Below are 25,695 nucleotides of genomic sequence, written 5' to 3'. Positions count from 1 at the left end.
GGCGTCTCCCACAGTAGGTAAGGACTTTAAACCATTGTCAACATAAAATTTTCTTTCAATGAAGCGTCTGGATCCATGCCATATCCTTTGAAGCCCATGGGTTGCTACTGCAGGTGATGGACTGCTACCAAGATATGAATTCTCATATTGTATTCCACAATTTCCTGGTTGTTGTCATTGTCACGATACCAAAGGAATCTCAAGTAGGTTTCTATAGTTTTGAATGTACGACAAACAATAGAACATTTGCTGATGTTCACTGTTATGGCGATGGGGTCCTTTCTGAAGTAAATCAAGACTCCTAATAGGTTGTTGATCATGTCAGACCCGAAAGCAGCACATTGTTGAGTGAGATTCCTTGAAACTGAGCACTGTAATCAAACACAGTCCTGATCTAGCCTGGTTTTGTGGTTGATGCACACCAAAAGGTAGGTAGTACCAATATTCTTCTTTTTCTTTTAATGGTGGAGCTGACTCTGAATGGCCATTATCCAGCATGTTCTGGATGAATGTTACAAATTGCTGTTTTGTCTCTGGTATCCTTCTCAGAGTCTTTTGCAATGAAGTCAGACAACAGAGAGTTTGCTTTCTGTTGTTAGGGAGTCGTGATCTTGGCATGTAAAATGGTAGAGGAGCTACCTAACTGTTTGACTTATCTTTGTAGAATTCTTTATCCGTGATTCTCAAGAACTCTCTGTCTTCTACTGAAAGAGTTCATTTGTCATCATCCTTGGTGACCTGGAACACTGTATTCCCCAGATGTTGTCCTAAACCTGGTGAAGAGGTGTCCTGACAGATTGTTGAGCTGGGGTCTGGTTCTTCCCAGCTGTAAACCTCCTTCATGTGCAAATGGTTATGACAAGGTTTGAATAAAGTGGTACGCCAATTCTCTGAGATGCACCTTTTGTAGACATCTACACTTGCAGGCTTATTTTCGAAAGAGAAGGGTAACCATCTTTCGACACAAATTGGAAGATGGGCGTCCTTCTCAAAGGGTCACCCAAATTGGCATAATCGAAAGCCAAGTTTGGGCATCCTCAACTGCTTTCCATCGCGGGGACGACCAAAGTTCCTGGGGGCGTGTCAGAAGCGTAGTGTTGGTGGAGGCGTACTTATGAAGGCCTAGACCAAGCAGTTTCAGTACTGCTAAATATCTAATATCTAAGAATTAATCTACAGACCATGAGAAGTGGAGACTTATTTTTTTCTGTGAATTACAATGATATTAAGCAGGCCAGGTGTCAAGCAAGTACCCCACCCCTCCCTACCTTCCTCTGGGCAGGCAATTGAAAGACAATGAGTCATGCCATCCACTGTTTATGAGTGTGTTCAAAGGGGCCTCTAGAGACGTTTTAGACTGCGAACTGATTTCCAGGTGACAGAGGGGCGGGGGCTGGCAGAGGAGAGAGACAAGAATCCTGTAGTCAGGACAGGATCTGATCTGGAAGACGAGGGAGGACGATGAAAATCTTCCTTAAGTCTATCTCAATAGATTAAGGAATATGCGACCATTTCCATGGCTCCCCTCTTTTATGTTCCCTCACTACCCTGTTTCTTATGTGCTGCTCCTAAACTTTTATTATTTCTTATTTTTTCTGTTCTTGGATTAGAATAAACTTTACTAATGTAAGAAGCTTCTTTTGTTTATAGTTCTTTTTGGTACTTACCAGGCCAGTGGTGCTAAGAAATCAGTTGGGGAATTTGTATGGGTGAGGTGGTGGGTTTTTGGTTCTGAGATCCAGCACCAACAGGCCCAAACAAAAGCGAAGGCAGGACTGGGGCATGCTTAAATGGGCGTCCTCGGCCGATAATGGAAAAAAGAAGGGCGTCCCTGATGAACACTTGGCTGACTTTACTTGGTCCATTTTTTCTTGCGACCAAGCCTCAAAAAGATGCCTGAACTGACCAGATGACCACCGGAGGAATCAGGGATGACCTCCCCTTCCCCTCCCCCAGTGGTCACTAACCCTCTCCCACCCTAAAAAAAAAACCCTTAAAAATATTTTTTGCCAGCCTCAAATGTCATACCCAGCTCCCTGTCCAGCAGTATGCAGGTCCCTGGAGCAGTTTTGGTGGGTTACTGCAGTACACTTCAGGCAGGTGGACCCAGGCCCACCCACCCCTACCTGTTACAGTTGTGGTGGTAAATTCGAGTCCTTCAAAAACTCACCAGAAAACCACTGTACCCACATGTAGGTGCCCCCCTTCACCCCTTAGGGCTATAGTAATGTTGTACAGTTGTGGGGAGTGGGTTTGGTTTTTTTTGGGGGGGGCTCAGCACACAAGGTAAGGGAGCTATGCACCTGGGAGTAATTTCTGAAGTCCACTGCAGTGCCCCCCTAGGATGCCCGGTTTGGTGTCCTGGCATGTGAGGGGGACCCAGTGCACTATGAATGCTGGCTCCTCCCATGACCAAATGGCTTGGATTTGGTCATTTCTGAGATGGGCTTCCTCAGTTTCCATTATCACCGAAAACCGGGGACGACCATCTCTAAGGACCACCATCTCTAAGGTCGACCTAAATGTTGAGATTTGGGCATCCCTGACCGTATTATCGAAACAAAAGGTGGACACCAGCTTGTTTCAATAATACAGGTTTCCCCGCCCCTTCGTGGGGACGTCCTGCGAGGACGCCCTCAGGAAAACTTGGGCGCCCCATTCGATTATGCCCCTCCACGTCTTCTCAGTCTGTTAAGGCAGTCATCATCTACTATCACTCATCCCAGGGTGAGTAGGTAGGCATATGGAGCGTCGGGTAGACCTGCACGTGACTCAGAGACTCTGTTCAATATTGATGTGTCTCTTCCCAACAAGAGTAAGATCTTTGAATTTGGGTCCAATGGCTGCAGATACTCTGTTATAAGTTGCAAATGATGATGGTGTTGCGCAACCTCTGGTATGGGAATTTCCACCCTGTTTTCAGGTATCTGATTACACTCAATAAGAGTCAGTAGATGGGTCTTGTTGCTACCATTGATCAATCGCTTCTATAAAGTAGCCACTTGTTCTTCTCCCAGTCCTCTTTGTCATCCCTGTATAGCGATCTCCTTGGATGTTGAATAAGTCAAAGAATTCCATCCTTGCTAAGGACTGGTTACTCTGCTCATCTATGATAACATTAATCTTTGCTGCTTTTTCTGGTTGCTCTTTTGGAGATATATTATCTACACATATCTTGGTGCATGATCGTCCACTGCGGCCTCCTCTGCACACTTGTGTACAGTCTGGAGTAATGTTCAGTGGTGACACTTGCTCTATTTCCTTCTCCCCGCTGTGGCATGATTCTGAGGCTCCTGTAGAAGTGGTTTACTGTAGTCAGGATGTAAGGCACTGACATGCTGGTCACTATTGCATGTCATATATTTGATGGTTGCTTTACAGTTTTTAGCCATATGCTTGGATGAAGAGCAACATTTGTAACAAATTCTGTACTTTTTCGACAGATCTTTACATTCTCTCAAGGGTTTCTCCTGTATAGCACACTGCCAATCTGGATTCTCTACTTTCTCTGTAGTAGGAGGATGATCAGATGGTGGGGTTGCTGTGGGTGACACATCTGTCATGTGTGCAGCTATAGATTTTCTGGTGATGCAGTACTTCTTGGTTGGCCTTTTATTCAGGGAATAGGCTGTCTTGCCTGCCGCAGGTACATCAAACATGAAGCTGGGATCATTTATCTTCTTTGCCAAATCTCGGATAAACTTCACAAAACCTGTGAAGGACTTGATGGACCTTGGTCTGTCCCAGTATGACAATACTTATGTACTTATTTAAGATGGGAGAATTAGAATATATTGCACTAAATAAAACATTAGATATAATAGGCATCTCTGAGACCTGGTGGAAGGAGGATAACCAGTAGAACACTGTCAAACCAGGGTACAAATTATATCATAGAGATAGGGTGGATTGAATTGGTGGAGGGGTAGCATTGTATGTTAAGGAGAGCCTTGGATCAAACAGATGTAGAAATGATATCAGAAATTAGGGAGGTTAACAAACTGGGGAACAAAATAATAATGGGTGATTATTTCAATTACCCCGATACTGACTGAGTAAATGTAACATCAGGGTATGCTAGGGAGATAAAATTCCTTCATTAAATAAAGGACTGCTTTATGGAGCAGCTGGAATAGGAGCCAACAAGAGAAGGAAATATTCTAGATCTAGTCCTTAGTGGAGCACGTGATCTGGTGCAGGAGGTAATGGTGCTGGGGCCACTTCATAACAGTGACCATAATATGATCAAATCTGATATCGGCTTTGGAGTAAGTACACACAGTAAATCCAATGCGTTAACATCTAATTTTCAAAAAGGAGACTTCAGCATGGAGAAAAGATGGCTGATGGGAGATATGATAGAGGTCTATAAAATAATGAGTGGAGTGGAATGGGTAGACGTGAATTGTTTGTTTACTCTTTCCAAAAATACCAGGACTAGGGGGCATGCGATGACGCTACAAAGCAGTAACTTTAATGCAAATTGGAGAAAAAAGTTTCTTCACTCAACGTGTAATTAAATTCTGGAATTCATTGCCACAGAATGTGGTAAGGGTGGTTAGCTTAGTGGGGTTTAAAAAAGGTCTGGACGGCTTCCTAAAGGAAAGGGAAAGGGGAAATGGGACTTGATATACCGCCTTTCTGTGGTATTTTGCAACTACAGTCAAAGCGGTTTACATATATACAGGTACTTATTTTGTACCTGGGGTAATGGAGGGTTAAGTGACTTACCCACAGTCACAAGGAGCTGCAGTGGGAATCGAAACCAGTTCCCCAGGATCAACATCCGCTGCACTAACCACTAGGCTACTCCTCCACTCTAATGGTCTATGGAAAAGTCCATAGACCATTATTAAAATTGACTTGGGGAAAATCCACTGCTATTTCTGGGATAAGCAGCATAAAATGTATTGAACTTTTTGGGGATCTTGCCAGGTGTTTGTGACCTGGATTGGCCTCGGTTGGAAACAGGATGCTGGGCTTGATGGGCCTTTGGTTTGTCCCAGTATGGCAATACTTATGTACTTATGAAATTTCTCTTTGTAGTCCTCTTTATACTTCACACCCAATGACCATTTTTCTCTTATGTCATATGGCAATTTTTATATAATCTCACTTACGCTCCAAGCTGTATCCAAATAGTACAGGCAGGGAAGATTTGGATCAGCTTTGAGTGTTTTCAGGTCCTGGAGGAGATCTCATAATCCCTGGAACTTGTTATTATTTTTATTTGTAACCTTTGCGAAACCCCTTATTTTCTTCATCAATGACTGTTGGATAGCTTTTGGGCTGCCATAGCACTTTTCAAGTCTATCCCACATTTTTTTTCAATTCTCTGGATGGGTCATGCAAATATGCATCTGGTAATCTCTGGACATGTTTGGCTGACTCTGTGCCCAGCCATTTTATTATCAGGTTCATTTCTTGGTTTGGGGTGGGCTTTATAATTGCCATGGCATCCTTAAAGTCAGATTTCCATCTTTTATACTTTTCAGGGCAGTCATTGAACTGGGAAAGTCCCATGTTCACCATCTTTTTGTGTGCCATATATGTTGCTAGATCTTCCCTCTGATGTTTATAGCATACTGGCAGTAGGTACCTGTGGCTGGCTGTGTGCTGAGGTTTATCTGAAGTCAGGCATGGAGTGTGGCTGGTGAAGTGCCTCTTGCTTAATCACAGAGTGTTTTTTTGGGTGTAGCTGCTCAACTGTTATTTGAGTCCATTCCTAGGTGGTGCAAGAGTGTGTGGGTGAAATGAAGCATTTCCCTTGGTGCACTTTCCTGGAGCTAGAGTCAGTGTACTAGAGTCAGTGATAGTGCATCTGTATGCATGTAAGTGTATGGATCACTGTGGTGGTGGTTCGGCTCCATGGCGTGCTTTATCTTAGGCTTACTTCTTTCAGGTGAGCTAGACTCTGGTATGGTGTGCTTGCTCAGAACCTGATGACTCTTCTGAGTCAGACTGTAACAGTGTGCTTTTGTGTACCAGGGTATGAGCCTACACATATGCTGCTGTTCGTTGGACAGAATCTTCTGCAGTAATGCAATTCAGCTGGCTCTCCTCACCATCCTGCCTTATACCCGTTTCCAGGGCCATGACTTCAGCCTCAATGGTGGTTTCTTCTTTCACTTGTTGGAGCACCTTCAAGGTGATATCTAACTCTGCCTTCCTCCAATCAGAGGTGGTGGCTTCTTTCTTTCCCTCTTCTTCTTGTCTAAGTTTCTCAAGTTCTATGGCTGCTTCTTGTTTACTATTAAAAAAATCATTTGATTTGGCAGCCTCTGCCTTACCTCAGACCCATAGAGCTGCTGCACTGGTTGCAGACTGACTGGAATGGCTTGTCCTGTGTGAATTTAGAGATGTGGGAATTCTAGAAGTTTTGGAACTGCACTTAGAGCTGATAGAGTAATGGGACTAATTTTTCCCTGCTGGTTCTATGTGAGTTGCTGTGCCTTTAATTGCCTCTGCCATCATGACCTGGCATATGAAATCTGTAGCCTGTTAGCTTGGCACAGACAGAGAGACATCTACTATACTTGCCCTGCTTAGGAACTGACAATATTCTTGTAACCTTTGCTGATACTGGTTATGGATGGCTTGCAATTGCTTTGTATGGTAGCTTTAAGTTTTACTTCTCTCTGAAACCTCAAACATCTCTTGCTCACCTTCAGCTAGAGTTTATCCAAAAGAAAGACATATTTTTTGGCTTCACTTTCATACTTCTCTCTGGCTTTCTTTGTAAGCATATGCGGGTTTTTTTTTAGACCTTTCAGAACCCCTTTTCACTTTGCAAACTTGCTTGTGCTATATTCCCAGTATCAGCTATGTCAACCTGGATATTTTGTGCCATCCTATCAGTGACTTCAGTGCCCCCACTGACATTGCACTGGGCCATACTGGCAGGAATAAAAATTTCCTTCCTTAAACGTTGACTGTGAGCCTTGGTTCTGTGCCAAAAGTGTTGGAACAGCAGGTGGGGGGGGGGGAGGGGAGTTGTGCTCAAATGGATACTTTTGCTTGCAGGAACAAAGATGGAGGAAGGGTGCATAGTCTCTGGCTTAGTTAATTGTTTATGCAGCTCTACACTGAGGCTCTGTGTAGAAACCATGGCTCTAGGATTTCTGGACTAAGAATCCATAGAGTGTCTCCTTGCTACGATGGCCAGAACAATTCACAATCTTCTGATAAACTTTCTTTAAAATACAGCTTAGCGCCTCCTGACTTTATTAGATCTGAAACTGGCTTTAGAGTCAATATGCATTCTCAAACTGTTGCATGTACTTAATTGAAAGTAGCATTTTTACTGTAATGTTTCAGGCAAGCCTTATCACTGTTCTGCTACCTCACTCCCAAAATGATTAGCATGCAGTTTAAATACAGTACTGTAAGCATACAACATCACCAGGATATAGTCTCAATTCTTGTACAAATCTTCTTTAATGTAATAACTTGAACAAGGAGAAAATAACTTACAGTTTTGTTGCTTGAAAAGTATTGTAGCCTCTGCTACCAGAGCCCACACTCAACCAGTGAACCATAGACACAGGGAACTGGGAGAGGAATTTTGAGCACACAATGAGAGGTAATGCTGTACAGTAAAGGAGGTTGTAGGTTGGTAAAAAGACGATGGAATTTAAGTGAATTTGGAGGCATGCACTGCTGCTAGGTCAGAGAGCTGCTCCTAAGGCAAGCAACAATAGGAAGACTCCCATAAACCACAGGGAGCTAGCTGTACATATGCTCTGAAGGAGCCCTTCAGAGAGAACTACAAAATTACAAAGATTTGTAGTCCAAGGGCACAATTTCATATCTTAAAGGCACAAGCACTGAAACCCCTATACAAACAACATATAATCTGCCTCCAAGTATATGGGGGCAGAACAAGCATATAGGTACTTTTTATGGCTATTTTTATTTCATATTATATTCTTTGTTTTATTGTACGTTACATATGTTTTATTAAGTATTTAATCAGAATTTTTAATCAGCCTAGTAATATCACCTTTAGCTTGTGGTTCCAGCACTGCAGCAGTAACAGAAGACAAAGATCCCACTTCTAACACCAATTTGTAGCAAGCACCCGCTCCTCCTTCCTTGGAAGTGGCCGATCACATGTTTAGATCTGGACTCTATTTACGTTCTAGAGTCTTTTGGTCTCCTTAACTTTAGTGCAACTTAAAATAACAAACAAAAGAAAACACCTCCTCGGACTTGGTTTGAGCTTGCCAGCTTTCCTGTTCTTTATTCATGTCAGGATTAGGGTTTTTAAAGATTAAAGAAAAAACATTGAGTCTTGGTCCATGGTTCGTCAAATAAAACTTTAGGCTTAATTCAGCTAACGATCCTTGTTAGTCACGGGGTGGCTAAATAAGTATAGTTCATGTACAACTAAAAATGAATTTCTCTCCAATAGCTTTAATGTCCTTCAAACAAAAAGAGTCCCAGCAGTTTCAATGATCAAAAGAAAATCAGCCAAGAAACCAGCTCTGGCACTTTTGTCTCCTGGTTCCTTTCAGAGGGAGTATCATTACCTCCAGGGAGCCAAGGAATGAAGCAGTTAAGCCAATTCTCTGTCTTCACAGGGCCGTGCCAGTAAGGCTTTAGAAACAAATACACAACGTGCTTGCTGTGCCTACTCCCAGGCTTCTTCTTCCTTCCAATCTCAGGGTTAGGGATACTGCCTCCCCCCTTAAACAGGACTACTACTACTACTACTACTACTACTACTATTTAGCATTTCTATAGCGCTACAAGGCATACGCAGCGCTGCACAAACATAGAAGAAAGACAGTCCCTGCTCAAAGAGCTTACAATCTAATAGACAAAAAATAAATAAAGTAAGCAAATCAAATCAATTAATGTGAACGGGAAGGAAGAGAGGAGGGTAGGTGGAGGCGAGTGGTTACAAGTGGTTACGAGTCAAAAGCAATGTTAAAGAGGTGGGCTTTCAGTCTAGATTTAAAGGTGGCCATGGATGGGGCAAGACGTAGGGGCTCAGGAAGTTTATTCAGGAGACTTATCAGAGTCCTGGCATACTTCTCCTCCAGGGATTTCTCTGTACACACCGGGACTGCCTGCTCCCTTCAGCAGTCCCCTCGAGAGGTCTTTCCTCCTCCACTGGGAAACATATCTTTAAAGTTTCCTCAGGGCCGCTGAGAGACTGGGCCAGGCCCGGGACAAGGCCGCCCCCGGGCCCCCCCCCACCCGAGGTCGCCGGGCCCACCCGCCACCGGGCCGGGCCCTCTCTCCACCCCCGGGCCCTCTGCACTGACCTTAAGCGCCTCACCTTCAAAAGCGCAGCAAGCAGCGGCAGACCACTCCTTCCTTCCGTGTCCCGCCCTTGTGGAATTTACGTCAGGCGAGGGTGGGACACGGAAGGAATGAGTGGTCTGCCGCTGCTTGCTGCGCTTTCGAAGGTGAGGCACTTAAGATTAATGCCAGGGAGCGATGGAGGGCCCGGGGAATTTTGTCCCCCCTGTCCCCCCCCCCCCCCCCCTCTCGGTGGCCCTGAGTTTCCTAACCAAGTTTCTGGCATAAATCAACCACTTAAAAATTAAAGGAGTTTAGGGAGACCCTCCTTTCTTTTCCCTTTCTCCACCCTCTCACCAGTCACACTTAATAACATACTGGTTCCTCCCTAAAGGGAAATGAGGGATAAACAGGTTGATTAAACATACCTTTAAGCTCTGGGTTAGGCCTCGGGTAAACCTACTTCAGGTTCCCTTCTCATGCAGTCCCTGAGACAGGAGCCCCCTGTTCTGGCCCTTCAGCTGGCTGCCCATCCATCAGCCCCCTTTCCTTTGCACTGCTTGCTCTCTGCAGCTTTCTAGCTCCTAGCTGGTTGCAGGTCAAAAACAGAGACAGTCAGAAGCTCTGGGGCGGAGCATGAACTGAACGTACTCCCAGGAAAGTGGTTAAGAGTTGAGACTTCCCTCCTCTGTGATTCCATGGGATCTGGCCCAGCTCTTTTGAACAGCCCACTTCAAGACTAGGCTTCTACGTCCCCTCCCCTCAGGGTGAGTAACCTTTCCATGCAGCATAGGGAAAAGAAGATACTTCCTTTTTAAAGGTAAATTCATGATGTAAGGGGCGTCTGCCTGGCACTGCTTCTTTCTTTCACTACTAGCTCTTAACGGTTAACAATGTGCCCACCTAGGACTGTTGCAGCCTTAAGAACAATCCCCTCCCAATCCAGAGGCTCTGTTCTGGGTATTCCTCCCCTCCTCTTAGCTTTAAACCTCTCCTGCAGCTCCTTGTGTGTGAACCTGGCTGCAACAAGGGTATGGTAAACAAAGGGACAGTGCCTTAATCATCACATATGATTAAAACTTGCATAGTCAAATCTTTTCTGAAGAAAGAACCTGTGATCTGGCTGACGCAAGACAATGAAATGTGGGCAATATGAAAGGACTCTCAGTCATATTGACTCCAGCCTGCTTAGAGCCCAGAATTTAGAGAAAAGCCTCTAGAATAATGTCTTAAACCATAAAATCAGGGCACAGGCCAATCAATTATCTAATCATCGGAGACATTGCTGATGTCAAAATGATATAAAAGGGTATCTGCAGCACGAAAGGAAGTGGAAAAGAAACCAACTTCAAGAGATCAATTCAAATACCAGGGTGAGATGCTCCAAAACACAAACTTTATTTGGACCCAAATAAAGTTTGTGTTTTGGGTCCAAATAAAGTTTGTGTTTTGGGTCCAAATAAAGTTTGTGTTTTGGAGCATCTCACCCTGGTATTTGGATTGATCTCTTGAAGTTGGTTTCTTTTCCACTTCCTTTTGTGCTGTTGAACTTTTGTGGAAATTGTGAACCCCATTTGGTTTTGAGATAAAAGGGTATCTGCCATCTTATCTTATCTCATCTCTTCAACTCTTCTCATCCATTCATCATCATCAGAATTCTTCAGCGTGAGCACTGCCTGTGACAACTACCTACTGATTGAGCCATAAGAACATAAGAATAGCCATAGTGGGTCAGGGTACATCTAGCCCAGTATCCTGCTTCCAAAAGTGGCCAATCCAGATCACGAGAACCTAGCAGAAATCCATTCCTGAGAGAGACTTGCATCACACACAGGTTGTATGGTCAAGACCTGTAATCACTTTTGGGGAATAAACAGAAGGTATATTGGCCTCAAGGAGTGTGTGTTTATTGCACTTGATACCTGTTAATTGTTCATTCTTGCCTTTCTTTTAACTTTTATTCTAAGTTATTCTATTACATTCTTAACTTTTATAAACAACTTTCAAATCCTAGTTATTTCCTTTTCAAAACCGTTGAAATATATTTGAATCTTGTAAATAAATCTTTCCTTATTATTCTTATCAATAATGTATGCTTTAGGAGCTTATCAGTATATATTTGGGATATTAGAGATCAAGGTCTGCTGAATAGGAGGCATATCGTTATTTATCATTATTCCAGAGCGCAAAATAATTATTTTTTACATGTCTCTGTCCTACCACTCCTGGTGATTAATTACTGATACTACCCCTGTAATACTGGTCCTGCATAGCACTTACAAAGAGAAAAATATGTGAGAAAAATCGGATACAAACTGTGAGAGAGAGATGGGCAAATATGTTTTAACTGCTGTAATTTATCCTTAAAATCAAGCGTGGTACCGGAAGATGGGAGGGTGGCCAATGTAACGCTGATTTTTGAAAAAGGTTCCAGAGGAGATCTGGGAAATTATAGACTGGTGAGTCTGACGTTGGTGCCGGGCAAAATGGTAGAGACTATTATTAAGAACAAAATTACAGAGCGTATTCAAAAGAATGGATTAATGAGACAAAGTCAACATGGATTTAGTGAAGGGAAATCTTGCCTCACCAATCTACTACTTTTCTTTGAAGGGATGAACAAACATGTGGATAAAGGGGAGCCGGTTGAAGGGATGAACAAACATGTGGATAAAGGGGAGCCGGTTGATATTGTGTATCTGGATTTTCCGAAGGAGTTTGATAAAGTACCTCATGAAAGACTCCAGAGGAAATTGGAGAGTCATGGGATAGGAGGTAGTGTTCTATTGTGGATTAAAAACTGGTTAAAAGATAGAGTAGGGTTAAATGGTCAGTATTCTCAATGGAGAAGGGTAGTTAGTGGGGTTCCCCAGGGCTCTGTGCTGGGACCGCTGCTTTTTAACATATTTATAAATGACCTAGAGATGGGAGTAACTAGTGAGGTCATTAAATTTGCTGATAACACAAAGTTATTCAAAGTCGTTAAATCGCGGGAGAAGCGGACCTTACGAGACTGGGAGACTGGGCGTCTAAAATGATAGCGGGGATGGGACGACTTCCCTATGAAGAAAGACTAACGAGGCTAGGGCTTTTCAGCTTGGAGAAGAGACGGCTGAGGGGAGACATGATAGAGGTATATAAAATAATGAGTGGAGTGGAACAGGTGGATGTGAAGCGTCTGTTCACGCTTTCCAAAAATACTAGGACTAGGGGGCATGCGATGAAACTACAGTGTAGTAAATTTAAAACAAATCGGAAAAAGTTTTTCTTCACCCAACGCGTAATTAAACTCTGGAGTTCGTTGCCGGAGAACGTGGTGAAGGCGGTTAGCTTGGCAGAGTTTAAAAGGGGGTTAGACGGTTTCTTAAAGGACAAGTCCATAAACCGCTACTAAACGGACTTGGGAAAAATCCACAATTCCGGGACTAACATGTATAGAATGTTTGTACGTTTGGGAAGCTTGCCAGGTGCCCTTGGCCTGGATTGGCCGCTGTCGTGGACAGGATGCTGGGCTCGATGGACCCTTGGTCTTTTCCCAGTGTGGCATTACTTATGTACTTATGTCTAAATGGCAGATGACGTTTAATGTGAGCAAGTGCAAAGTGATGCATGTGGGAAAGAGGAACCGAATTATAGCTATGTCATGCAAGGTTCCACGTTAGGAATCACGGACCAAGAAAGGGATCTAGGTGTCATCGTTGATGATACGTTGAAACCTTCTGCTCAGTGTGCTGCTGCGGCTAAGAAAGCAAATAGAATGTTAGGTATTATTAGGAAAGGAATGGAAAAGACATGATAGAGGAGTGGAGGAGTGGCCTAGTGGTTAGGGTGGTGGACTCTGGTCCTGGGGAACTGAGTTCGATTCCCACTTCAGGCACGGGCAGCTCCTTGTGACTCTGGGCAAGTCACTTAACCCTCCATTGCCCCAGGTACAAATAAGTACCTGTATATGTAAGCCGCATTGAGCCTGCCATGAGTGGGAAAGCGCGGGGTACAAATGTAACAAAAATAAAAAATAAATAAAACAAAAATGAGGATGTTATAATGCCTTTGTATCGCTCCATGGTGCGACCACACCTCAAATATTGTGTTCAATTCTCACCGCATCTCAAAAAAGATATAGTGGAATTAGAAAAGGTGCAGAGAAGGGTGACGAAAATGATAAAGGGGATGGGACGACTTCCCTATGAGGAAAGGCTAAAGCGGCTAGGGCTCTTCAGCTTGGAGAAAAGGCGGCTGAGGGGAGATATGATAGAGGTCTATAAAATAATGAGTGGAGTTGAACGGGTAGATGTGAAGCGTCTGTTCACGCTTTCCAAAAATACTAGGACTAGGGGGCATGTGATGAAGCTACAATGTAGTAAATTTAAAACGAATCGGAGAAAATGTTTCTCCACTCAACGTGCAATTAAACTATGGAATTCGTTGCCAGAGAATGTGGTAAAGGCGGTTAGCTTATTGGAGTTTAAAAAAGGTTTGGACGGCTTCCTAAAGGAAAAGTCCATAGACCGTTATTATATGGACTTGGGGAAAATCCACTATTTCTGGGATAAGCAGTATAAAATGTTTTGTACATTTTTGGGATCTTGCCAGGTATTTGTGACCTGGATTGGACACTGTTGGAAACAAGATGCTGGGCTCGATGGACCTTTGGTCTTTCCCAGTATGGCAATACTTATGTACTTATGCTCTACAGAAGAACCAGGAATGGCTGGTCCTCTGTAGTGACAGTGGATGAGAAGACACACACACATGTGTGGTGGCACTCCCAAATACTTCTGGAAAAGAAGCTGGGAATTTTCTCACACTGTACTCTGTCGGATGACATTACCCATATATGTGAATGTGATGTCCTGCTTGTCCTCGGAGAACTGCCTTTAGTATTGTATAAATTAAGCATGCAAAAACTGAAAGAGGGGTGTGGTTCCGAGAGGGATAAGGGCAGGTCAGAGGCATGCCTAGCACTTACCTTACTTATCAGTTACTATCTGACAGCAGTTAGATATGAGCATTTACACCAGCCACTGAGCTACCATTATAATATTCTATAATTGCAATTACACACATAATTGCTGATAATGAATTTGAATTTAGTATGCATCGTCCCAGCACCCAACTTTAGACAACCTCTAGAGAATTACCTCCATTGTGGATATCCTAAAAACCAAACTAGCTAGGACATTCCAGAAGTCTCAGTTCAGAACTACTGGCACAAGAGGTTTGAGTCCCAGAGTTTTATTTTGATGGGAGAAGCGGTCTAGTGGTTAGGTGCAGGGGGGTTGTGGACCTGGGGAACTGAGTTTGATTCCTGCTGCTGCCTAACAACTGGGGCAGTGGGTTAAGAACCCGGGGAATTGGGTTTGATTCCCACTGTAACTCGTGACCCTAGGCCCTCCATTGCCCCTTGAGTGGAGGAGTAGCCTAATGGTGTGCAGTGTGCTAAGATCCTGGGGAGCTGGGTTCAATTCTCAATACAGCTCTTTGTGACCCTGGGCAAGTCACTTTACTCTCCATTGCTCCAGGTACAAAATAATACTTATTGTGAGTGAGTAAGTGGTAAGTGAACGCTACTTTGGGAACTTAAAGATTGGGGTTTAAAGGAGGAATTGTAGGTTAGTGTAGGCAAAATTAAAAAGCAAATTTCAACAGCTAACAGAAAACAGCTAATCTCCATAGTCTTTTCCACTTAGTTTTAAAAGCTTTGTACCACAGCATTAACAGATAGAATCTAACAGCCACTGCAGGATCTAATTTAGTATTCCCCCCCACCCTCCCCAACACCCACCCACCCCTAGGACAACTCCTCATTTATAGTCAGTTATTGTAATTAGGGTAACAAGCAAGGAGTGCTCTTATAGAGTTTTAAATACATTTCATCACCATCTAAGAAGGATATACTAAATAAATCATACAATATACTATATAAAGTAAAAGACACTTTTATATTAGGCTAATATCCTTAATACTGTAGCAAGTTTTAAATTATTGAAAAACTCAAAAACACTAAGATGGAGTCAGCAGTCCAGCAGCGAGAGGGGTGCTATCCAGTCTTTTGCATTGAGTGTCACATGTATGATTATCTCCCAGTTGGTGAGATGTCATATGTTTGCGCCCGATGCAATGAGCTCCTAGCTCTTAGAGAACGTGTCCGTTCTCTTGAGGCTAGAGTAGCAGACTTGGTGGAGCTGAGGGAGACAGAGAGGTACATAGAGGAGACCTACAGGGATGTTGTAGAGAAGTCCCACCTCCAGTCTAGTAGCCCTTGTGCTACCTTGGAGGAGGGAGGTCTCCTAGAAGGAGAGCATCACCCTGGTGAAGTAGGAAGTACTCCTGTAGCCAGGACCTGCCCACCAGGGGATGTACTATCCTCTCGCACCGAGGATATGTCTCCAAGTGCTGCCCGGGAGGGAAAGGTTAGGACAGCTGTTGTAGTTGGTGATTCGATCATTAGGCATATAGATAGCTGGGTGGCTGGTGGACGTGAGGATCGCCTGGTGACTTGCCTGCCTGGTGCGAAGGTGGCGGACCTCACGCGTCACCTAGATAGGATTTTAGATAGTGCTGGGGAGGAGTCCGCTGTCTTGGTACATGTGGGTACCAATGACATAGGAAAATGTGGGAGAGAGGTTCTGGAAGCCAAATTTAGGCTCTTAGGTAGAAAGCTCAAATCCAGATCCTCTAGGGTAGCATTTTCTGAAATGCTACCTGTTCCACGTGCAGGGCCCAAGAGACAGGCAGAGCTCCAGAGTCTCAATGCGTGGATGAGACGATGGTGCAGGGAGGAGGGTTTTAGATTTGTTAGGAACTGGGCAACATTCTGGGGAAGGGGGAGCCTATTCCGAAAGGATGGGCTCCACCTTAACCAGGGTGGGACCAGGCTGCTGGCATCGGCATTTAAAAAGGAGATAGAGCAGCTTTTAAACTAGAAATGGGGGGAAGGCCGACAGTCGCTCAAAAGCGCATGGTTCGGGAAAAGGTATCTTGCAAAGATACCTCACAAACAGGGAAGATAGGGTTTCTGGATAGTGAGGTTGCACAACAGACCGTGGTAGACCAGGTGCCCTTAAATACAACTAAAGATCAGACAAAAGATGTCAAATCAATAGTGTCAGGTACTTAGCATCATGCAAATAAGAACAACAAACATACTCTGAAATGTCTATATGCAAATGCTAGGAGTCTAAGAAATAAGATGGGAGAGTTGGAATATATTGCACTAAATGAAAAATTGGATATAATAGGCATTACTGAGACCTGGTGGAAGGAGGATAACCAGTGGGACACTGTCATACCGGGGTACAAAGTATATTGTAGTGATAGGGTGGACCGGACTGGTGGAGGGGTAGCATTGTATATTAATGAGAGCCTTGACTCAGATAGATTACAAATTCAGCAGGACACAAATTACACCTTTGAATCATTGTGGGTTGAAATTCCATGTATAAAAGGGAAAAAAACGGTGATAGGAGTGTACTACCGTCCGCCTCGCCAGGATGAGCAGGTAGACACAGAAATGATAAAAGAAATCAGAGACGCGAACAAAATGGGCAATGTGATAATAATGGGTGACTTCAATTATCCAAATATAGACTGGGTAAATGTAACATCGGGACACACTACAGAGATACAATTCCTTGATGAAATCAAGGACAGCTTTATGGAGCAACTGGTGCAGGAGCCGACGAGAGAAGGAAAAATTCTAGACTTGGTCCTTAGTGAAGCGCATGATCTGGTGAGGGACGTTATGGTAATGGGACCGCTTGATAACAGTGACCATAATATGATCAGTTTTGATATCGACCTTGAAGTAACTGTACACAGAAAGTCAAATACGTTAGCGTTTAACTTTAAAAAAGGAGACTATGATAAAATGAGAAGAACGGTAAAAAAAAAACTTAGGGGGGCAACTGAGAGAGTAAAAACTGTACAACAGGCGTGGACGCTGTTCAAAAATACCATCCTGGAGGCCCAGGCCATACACATTCCGCAAATTAGAAAAGAAAGACGGAACTCCAAAAGACAGCCGGCCTGGTTGAAAAGTGAGGTGAAGGAAGCTATTAGGGCTAAAAGAAACGCCTTCAGAAAATGGAAGAAGGAACAGTCTGAAAATAACAAGAAGCAGCATAAGGAGTGTCAAAGCAAATGCAAGGCGCAGATAAAGAAGGCCAAGAGGGATTACGGAAAAAAGATAGCATTAGAGGCAAAAAAACATAGTAAAATTTTTTTTCGGTATATTAAAAAAAAGCAGGAAGCCGGCAAAAGAATCGGTTGGGCCGCTGGATGACCGAGGGGTAAAAGAGGCGATCAAGGAAGACAAAGACGTAGCGGAGAGACTGAATGAATTCTTTGCTTCTGTCTTCACTGAGGAAGATTTGGGTGGGATACCGGTGTCGGAAATGGTATTTCAAGCGGACGAGTCGGAGAAACTTACTGACTTCACGGTAAACCTGGAGGACGTAATGGGGCAGTTCAGCAAACTGAAGAGTAGCAAATCTCCTGGACCGGATGGTATTCACCCTAGAGTACTGATAGAACTGAAAAAATGAGCTTGCGGAGCTACTGCTAGTGATATGCAACTTATCCTTAAAATCGAGCGTGGTACCGGAAGATTGGAGGGTGGCCAATGTAACGCCCATTTTTAAAAAAGGCTCCAGGGGAGATCTGGAAAATTATAGACCAGTGAGTCTGACGTCGGTGCCGGGGAAAATGGTAGAGGCTATTATTAAAAACAAAATTACAGAGCACATCCGAGGACATGGATTACTGAGACCGAGTCAGCACGGCTTTTGTGTGGGGAAATCTTGCCTGACCAATTTACTTCAATTCTTTGAAGGAGTAAACAAACATGTGGACAAAGGGGAGCCGGTTGATATTGTGTATCTGGATTTTCAAAAGGCGTTTGACAAGGTACCTCATGAAAGGCTACAGAGGAAATTGGAGGGTCATGGGATAGGAAGAAATGTCCTATTGTGGATTAAAAACTGGTTAAAGGATAGGAAACAGAGAGTGGGGTTAAATGGGCAGTATTCACAATGGAGAAGGGTAGTTAGTGGGGTTCCTCAGGGGTCTGTGCTAGGACCGCTGCTTTTTAATATATTTATAAATGATTTAGAGATGGGAGTAACTAGCGAGGTAATTAACTTTGCTGATGACACAAAGTTATTCAAAGTCGTTAACTCGCGACAGGATTGTGAAAAATTACAAGAGGACCTTACGAGACTGGGAGACTGGGCGGCTAAATGGCAGATGACGTTTAATGTGAGCAAGTGCAAGGTGATGCATGTGGGAAAAAAGAACCCGAATTATAGCTACGTCATGCAAGGTTCCACGTTAGGAGTTACGGACCAAGAAAGGGATCTGGGTGTCGTCGTCGATAACACACTGAAACCTTCTGCTCAGTGTGCTGCTGCGGCTAGGAAAGTGAATAGAATGTTGGGTATTATTAGGAAAGGTATGGAAAACAGGTGTGAGGATGTTATAATGCCTTTGTATCGCTCCATGGTGCGACCGCACCTTGAGTATTGTGTTCAATTCTGGTCGCCACATCTCAAGAAAGATATAGTAGAATTGGAAAAGGTGCAGCGAAGGGCGACTAAAATGATAGCAGGGATGGGACGACTTCCCTATGAAGAAAGACTAAGGAGGCTAGGGCTATTCAGCTTGGAGAAGAGACGGCTGAGGGGAGACATGATAGAGATATATAAAATAATGAGTGGAGTGGAACAGGTGGATGTGAAGCGTCTGTTCACGCTTTCCAAAAATACTAGGACTAGGGGGCATGCGATTAAACTACAGTGTAATAAATTTAAAACAAATTGGAGAAAATTTTTCTTCACCCAACGTCATAGGAGCCAACTTTTCAAAATTATTGGGGTGCTAAGCCCAATGGAAATAATCCCTCCCTGGACACATACAAGGAATTTTCTCAATATTGGGGGTGCTCAAGCACCCACAGCACCCACAGAGTCGGCTCCAATGCCCAACGTGTAATTAAACTCTGGAATTCATTGCCGGAAAATGTGGTGAAGGCGGTTAGCTTAGCAGAGTTTAAAAAGGGGTTGGACGGTTTCCTAAAGGACAAGTCCATAAACCGCTACTAAACGGACTTGGAAAAATCCAAAATTCCAGGAATAACATGTATAGAATGTTTGTACGTTTGGGAAGCTTGCCAGGTGCCCTTGGCCTGGATTGGCCGCTGTCGTGGACAAGATGCTGGGCTCAATGGACCCTTGGTCTTTTCCCAGTATGGTATTACTTATGTACTTATGTGAGCCCATTTGGGACAGAAAGTACCTGTACAGATATTTGTGTGTGAACCACTCTGTGCCTATGTGTAGGCTCCAGCAGTATATCAAATGAGACAAATAAATAAATAAAATACAATTCAGATAATATTGATGATAAACAAGTCTAATAAACCATCCAGTCACCTGTATACTTGCCAATGAAGAGACAAATGTTTTACCTGTTAGCCTCGGGGTGTAATTCAGAAAGTCTCTTTATCAATTTTCTAAAGCTGCTCTGTCTTTCAATATTCTGAGGCATGTAGGAAGCAGATGCTTTTTCAGTAACCTGTACTGACTGCATCTGCATGGAATTTCCTCCAGTACCCTGTGATGACAATTAAAAAGTTGAAAAAATAAATGCAGTGGTTAATTCTATAACAGATGCCTACTAAAAGCATTGGGTATGACAATCAGGGCCAGTCTTAGCAAGTGCGGGGCCCTGTGCAGACCAATTTTGGTGGGGCCCCATCCTAGCCCCTCCCCACCCTAGCTCCACCCCATTGATAAGATTATTCCATTTTTAGAAATTTTTTTATTTATGAAATTTCAAATAAAGACAAATGAAGCTAAACTTGTACAACTTGTACAAAAAAACTGATTGAAATAATAAGCACAATGCTATCATGACCCCCCCCAGAAATTCAGTTCAAGTCCACTACAATTAGTAGTTCTAATTCTCATAACAAAGGAGAATAAAGGAAAAATACTAAGAAAAGATCCAGTAATTTCAAATTCCCCTATTATTTAATTTAAAAAGGTTCTTTGGAAATGGATTTTATATGTGCTCTTTTCCTCTCCTAAGCTGAACGTGCTTAGAGAAATGCCCCTCTTTCTTGAGGCTAAAATGCTATTTGCTTTGGAAACTCAAATTCTCCTAAATACACATGATCTGGCCAGCTTAGCAAGATAAGTACCTTTAGATGGACAATTTTTAGTCTGCCCACTTGGGATTCTTTAGGTTTTCAATAACTTTGGGCAAATTAACAGTAAAGTCTGACACTACTCTAGCCCTCTCCACTTGCCCCTGTCCCCACCCCTCACATACACGCACCACTTTAGCTAACCTCTTAATCTTTTCCTGTCACTGCCCTTCATAAAACACTGAATTTTGACACTGATGGGAAAACAATAGACTACTGCAATAGTATTTACCTTTAAAATGGCACAAAAGGGGTTTGAAACTTCCTTCTTCCTTATAAGAAAAGCTATCATCATACCTGGCTTGCCTTTGAATGGCAATGGCACAAACTTGCTCCAGCTCGAGCTCCACTTGACTGTCTTTATTTATTTTTAAGTCGCACTCACTCGCACACTGGCTCACCTCTGACCAGGCTCCAGGCAGCTTTCCCGCTCAGTGACTCCCGCCCGCCAAACAGGAAATACCTCATCAGAAGGCGGGACATTGAGCAGGAAGTGAAACGCTGGGGTGAGCCGTTGCTGCAACTCTCTGTCGGGAGCCGGGGCCGTTGCACTGGCGCTGCAACTGTTTGTCGGGGCTGTCGGTGCAACTGTCGGGGTCCGGGGAGGTGGGAGGCTGCTGACGGCAGCCTCAGCGGGGGGGTGGGCACCATGCCGGGAGCGGAGCGGCGGAGGCCGAGCGGGATCATGATGCGGTCATCCGAGCGGGGGTCGATCGGAGTGAGGCAGAGTTGAGGCACGCCGCGCGGGGCCCTATGCGGCCGCCTCGGTCACCTCTGCCTAAGACCGGCCCTGATTTCAAGCCTATTCTATAATGAAAAGCAGGTGCCAACTTTTCTTTATAGAATATTAGTACAACTTGGCCGAGAACTGGCATAAGCATTGCCATATTGGGACAGACTGAAGGTCCATCAAGCCCAGTATCCTGTTTCCAACAATGGTCATTCCAGGTCACAAGTACCTGGCAAGATCCCAAAAGATTAAAATAGATTTTATGCAGCTTATCCTAGAAATAAGCAGTGGATTTTAGATACGGAGTGGCTTAAATAATAAGAGCGAGCATTTATTCCAGCCCTCTAACTGGTGTAAATGCCCACGCTTAGGTGTGTGATAGAATATGCAAAAATGATAATATTCTATAATGTATGCATATGCCTGTTTGCCTGTCTAAACGCCACCCAGACTCTACCCATTCCCCCGCCCACTGTCAAAGTACGGGCCATTAAATCATGGTGTATTCTTTTGTGCTAGCCAGTATTCTAAATGAGGGTATTTATTTTTCAACTTTTTATTGATGACTGGTCAAAGTAAACAACACCTTCATTTCAGGTGGCCAACAACATATTGTAGCATTACATAGCCTTACATATCATCATCAACTTTTATACTATAACAACCTCCCCCTCCTTCCACTCTCTTCCCCCCTATCCTTCCCCCCTACCTCCAACCTTTATTTCCCCTTCCAAGAGTATTAATAGAACTGAAAAATGAACTTGTAGAGCTACTATTAGTAATATGCAATCTATCACTAAAATCAGGTGTGGTACTGGAAGACTATAGTGCAGTGGCGTACCTAGGGTAGTTGACACCCGGGGCCGGTCATTTTTTAACACCCCCCCCCCAAAAAGAAAAAATCTAGTACTAGGCATGCCGAGAATACAAAACACTCAGGACCTATAGAGCAATTCTACCATACCATAAGCAGTCATTTCTATGAGTCACACAAGGAAAAGGAAAGCATCTTAAACACTACAGTGAGCACTAGAACATCAATTCACCTATTGTAAAACAAAATCAGACAGAATAGTACAGATCATAGATCCTGCACAGTCAATGCCAACTGAAAGCCATGTCTTTTTCACAAACACAGATACACCCTAATCCACTATAGAATAAGTAATCATAAACTTTCTATTTAGACAAAAATTAAACTGAACCCCCAATGCCAGACTCTGCATACAATGCAACACCACAGAAACAGAAACTGTCCCCTAGTACTGTGCAAAATATAAAGACAGCAGATGTAAATTTGAAAAAAATAAACAAGTACCAATCACTACTTTACAAATTAACAAATAGAAATAAAACAAATATAGAAAGTAAAATAATACCATTTTATTGGACTAATACATTTAGCTTTCAGATGCCAAAACCTCCGTCCTCGGGTCAGTACAGTATAGGGTATGATACATACCTGTAGCAGTTGTTCTCCGAGGACAGCAGGCTGATTGTTCTCACGACTGGGTTGACGTCCGCGGCAGCCCCCACCAACCGGAAAAAGCTTCGCGGGACGGTCGGCACGCAGGGCACGCCCACCGCGCATGCGCGGCCGTCTTCCCGCCCGTGCGCGACCGCTCCCGCCAGTTGAATGACAAGCAATAAAGTATGAAACACAACTCCAAAGGGGAGGAGGGAGGGAAGGTGAGAACAATCAGCCTGCTGTCCTCGGAGAACAACTGCTACAGGTATGTATCATACCCTTTCTCCGAGGACAAGCAGGCTGCTTGTTCTCACGACTGGGGTATCCCTAGCTCTCAGGCTCACTCAAAACAATAACCCAGGTCAATTGAACCTCGCAACGGCGAGGGTACAACAGAAATTGACCTACGAAGAACAACTAACTGAGAGTGCAGCCTGACCAGAATAAATTCGGGTCCTGGAGGGTGGAGTTGGATTTACACCCCAAACAGATTCTGCAGCACCGACTGCCCGAACCGACTGTCGCGTCGGGTATCCTGCTGGAGGCAGTAATGAGATGTGAATGTGTGGACAGATGACCACGTCGCAGCCTTGCAGATCTCTTCAATAGTGGCTGACTTCAAGTGGGCCACCGACGCTGCCATGGCTCTGACACTATGAGCCGTGACATGACCCTCAAGAGTCAGCCCAGCCTGGGCGTAAGTGAAGGAAATGCAATCTGCTAGCCAATTAGAGATGGTGCGTTTCCCGACAGCGACCCCTAGCCTGTTAGGGTCGAAAGAAATAAACAATTGGGCGGACTGTCTGTGGGGCTGTGTCCGCTCCAAGTAGAAGGCCAATGCTCTCTTGCAGTCCAATGTGTGCAACTGACGTTCAGCAGGGCGGGTATGCGGCCTGGGGAAGAATGTTGGCAAGACAATTGACTGGTTAAGATGGAACTCCGACACCACCTTCGGCAGGAACTTTGGGTGAGTGCGGAGCACTACTCTGTTGTGATGAAATTTGGTATATGGAGCATGAGCTACTAGGGCTTGAAGCTCACTGACCCTACGAGCGGAAGTAACTGCCACCAGGAAAATGACCTTCCAGGTCAAGTACTTCAGATGGCAGGTATTCAGTGGCTCAAAAGGAGGTTTCATCAGCTGGGTGAGGACGACGTTGAGATCCCATGACACAGTAGGAGGCTTGATAGGGGGCTTTGACAAAAGCAAGCCTCTCATGAATCGAACGACTAAAGGCTCTCCAGAGATGGCTTTACCTTCCACACGATAATGGTAAGCACTAATCGCACTAAGGTGATTCCTTACTGAGTTGGTCTTGAGGCCAGACTCTGATAAGTGCAGAAGGTATTCAAGCAGGTTCTGTGCAGGGCAAGAACGAGGTTCTAGGGCCATGCTCTCACACCACACGACAAACCTCCTCCACTTGAAAAAGTAACTCTTTTTAGTGGAATCCTTCCTAGAGGCAAGCAAGACCCGGGAGACACCCTCAGACAGACCCAACGCAGTGAAGTCTACGCCCTCAACATCCAGGCCGTGAGAGCCAGAGACTGAAGGTTGGGGTGCAGCAACGCTCCGTCGTTCTGCGAAATGAGAGTCGGAAAACACTCCAATCTCCATGGTTCTTCGGAGGACAACTCCAGAAGAAGAGGGAACCAGATCTGACGGGGCCAAAAGGGCGCTATCAGAATCATGGTGCCGCGGTCTTGCTTGAGCTTCAGTAAGGTCTTCCCCACCAAAGGTATGGGAGGATAAGCATACAGGAGGCCGGTCCCCCAATGGAGGAGAAAGGCATCCGACGCTAGCCTGCCGTGTGCCTGAAGTCTGGAACAGAACAGAGGCAGCTTGTGGTTGGTCTGAGAGGCGAAAAGGTCCACCGAGGGGGTGCCCCACGCTCGGAAGATCTTGCGTACCACTCTGGCATGGAGCGACCACTCGTGCGGTTGCATGACTCTGCTCAGTCTGTCGGCCAGACTGTTGTTTACGCCTGCCAGGTATGTGGCTTGGAGGAGCATGCCGAACCGACACGCCCAACGCCACATCCCGACGGCCTCCTGGCACAGGGGGCGAGATCCGGTGCCCCCCTGCTTGTTGACGTAATACATTGCAACCTGATTGTCTGTCCGAATTTGGATAATTTGACAGGACAGCCGATCTCTGAAAACCTTCAGTGCGTTCCAGATCGCTCGGAGCTCCAGGAGGTTGATCTGCAGATCCTTTTCCTGGAGGGACCACAGACCCTGAGTGTGGAGCCCATCGACATGGGCTCCCCACCCCAGGCGAGATGCATCCGTCGTCAGCACTTTCGTGGGCTGCGGAACTTGGAATGGACGTCCCAGGGTCAAATTGGTCCGGATGGTCCACCAGAGCAGTGAAGTGCGACAACTGGTGGAGAGGCGGATGACATCTTCTAGATTCCCGGTGGCTTGGAACCACTGGGAAGCTAGGGTCCATTGAGCAGATCTCATGTGAAGACGAGCCATGGGAGTCACATGAACTGTGGAGGCCATATGACCCAGAAGTCTCAACATCTGCCGAGCTGTGATCTGCTGAGACGCTCTGGTCTGCGAAGCCAGGGCCAAGAGATTGGTGGCCCTCGCTTCGGGAAGGTAGGCCTGAGCCGTCTGGGAATTCAGCAGCGCTCCTATGAATTCCAGAGACTGAGTTGGCTGGAGATGGGACTTTGGGTAATTTATCACAAACCCCAGCAGCTCCAGAAGTTGAATAGTGCACTGCATGGACCGGAGGGCTCCTGCCTCCGAGGTGTTCTTGACCAGCCAATCGTCGAGATATGGGAACACGTGCACTCCCAGCTTGCGTAGGTAGGCCGCTACCACCACGAGGCACTTTGTAAACACTCGTGGGGCAGAGGCGAGCCCAAAGGGCAGCACACAATACTGAAAGTGCCGTGCGCCCAGGCGGAATCTGAGATACTGTCTGTGAGCTGGCAGTATCGGGATGTGAGTGTATGCGTCCTTTAAATCCAGGGAACATAGCCAATCGTTTTTCTGAATCATTGGCAGAAGGGTGCCCAAGGAAAGCAT

Source organism: Microcaecilia unicolor, chromosome 7 (assembly GCF_901765095.1).
Source record: "Microcaecilia unicolor chromosome 7, aMicUni1.1, whole genome shotgun sequence".
NCBI classification, from domain to species: Eukaryota; Metazoa; Chordata; class Amphibia; order Gymnophiona; family Siphonopidae; genus Microcaecilia; species Microcaecilia unicolor.
Note: the sequence above shows the minus strand (reverse complement) of the source record.